The sequence below is a fragment of the Pygoscelis adeliae genome, unplaced genomic scaffold (assembly GCF_000699105.1).
Source record: "Pygoscelis adeliae isolate BGI_AS28 unplaced genomic scaffold, ASM69910v1 Scaffold19, whole genome shotgun sequence".
NCBI classification, from domain to species: Eukaryota; Metazoa; Chordata; class Aves; order Sphenisciformes; family Spheniscidae; genus Pygoscelis; species Pygoscelis adeliae.
Window position 1 is genome coordinate 37,273 of NW_008825533.1, and position 1,542 is coordinate 38,814.

The following is a 1,542-nucleotide window of genomic DNA, read 5'->3' on the forward strand; positions in this document are numbered from 1 at the left end:
CCAGGATCAAAATGTCGAATTGGCAGTGCCGTGAGTTCAGTTTCGCCCCCCTTTTTCCTCTCCTTACCTGCACTGCAGTGATGGGCAATGGTAACTAATTCAGCAGGCGGCTTTAGTCTGCCACCCGATGGCAGCGGACCCTAATTGCTCTTGAACGTTTGCAAGCCCTGAACAAGGGCAGCTGCCACAGCCTCTGGAGCGTTTTCGGCAGCATCGTCTGCGCCGGTGTCTGTGTAAAGAAAGACATCGTCTGTGCCAGGCTGCCTGTTAAAAACGTCCTTGAAGAGAAAGGTTCTGGGCTGACCTGCGTTTAAAAGCTGGGATCCAGCAGCCTCCAATGCCGCGGGAGCCTGCGGACGACTTTGGTCAGGTCAGAGCAGAAGCAGCGTGTGCCCACCGCTGCCGGAGAGGACACGGAGCAGCAGCCGGACAGACTCTGCCCAAGTGGGGCAGTTACAGAGCTTATAAACCTTTGGGTGGTAGCACACGCTTTTCACGGAACTGCAGATGTGCGGATAAGCAGGACGCAGTAAATGGCAGCAGAGTGGTTTCATACGGGTTACTTCAGAAGAGGGAGCTCCAGACAGTCGGATAAGGAAGCTCTGGGCAGGTTGTCCTTTTACGAATAACTCACGCCTTCGACAACGGGATGATGCTGGCGCGGCGAGGCCATTGGGTCATGCCGCAAGTCTGTCCTAGCTAGTGGGGCTTGCGAAGGTCCACAAGGCATTAGCTATTTTCCTTCCGCACTACTGGGGCTCGGGGGATCCTCATTCAGTTTTTAGCCTGATTCAGTCGTTTGAGGCAAAAGTCCTGGTATCAATAGCACTTTTCAGCTGTTGTATGAAAGTCTGGAACATTTTACAAATCTTGACATTTTCTTACAGGAATTATGAGTTTCAAAACTGCAGGTCAACAGAAGTCAGAGTGAGAAGTACGAAAAAAATTGATCCTGACTGAGAACTTGGATTATCTTGACAGGATCCTGGTTTTGTGCAGACTCGTAGGGGTGGATTGGCTGCACAGGTATGCGACATAGCCCTGGTGCTACAGCTGCATCTCCTCTGGGAGTACTTCTGTACCCATAGTCCAGTGGTCTCCAAAGTGTGCAAGACAATCTGTTGGGGTGCGGAAAGAAACCATTAGAATTTCAGTAGTACATGTACATTTATAAATAAATAAGTTTACATGTATGGGGGGGGGGGGTGCTCAGAAATTTTATACTGATGGGTTGCATGACCAAAATAGTTTGGAGGCCACTGCTACACTCATCCCTCTAGGAGTACCTTTGCCTGCAGTCCTCCATGGAAGCACCCCTTGAGTATTGAAACTTAGAAAAACGAGCCAACACTTTTCTGATTCCTAATGGTGATTCCAGTTAAGCAAGTATGTTGGTATTTCAAGGATTGTTCTTATTTATACTTTTTATTTTTCATGTAATTTATGCTGTGATCTAAGTAAGCATATAATGGATATGAAATGTGTCCAGACTGTTTCTGCATTCAGGAGCATTTCTACCCCAGCTTGCCTGCCTTTGAGGAT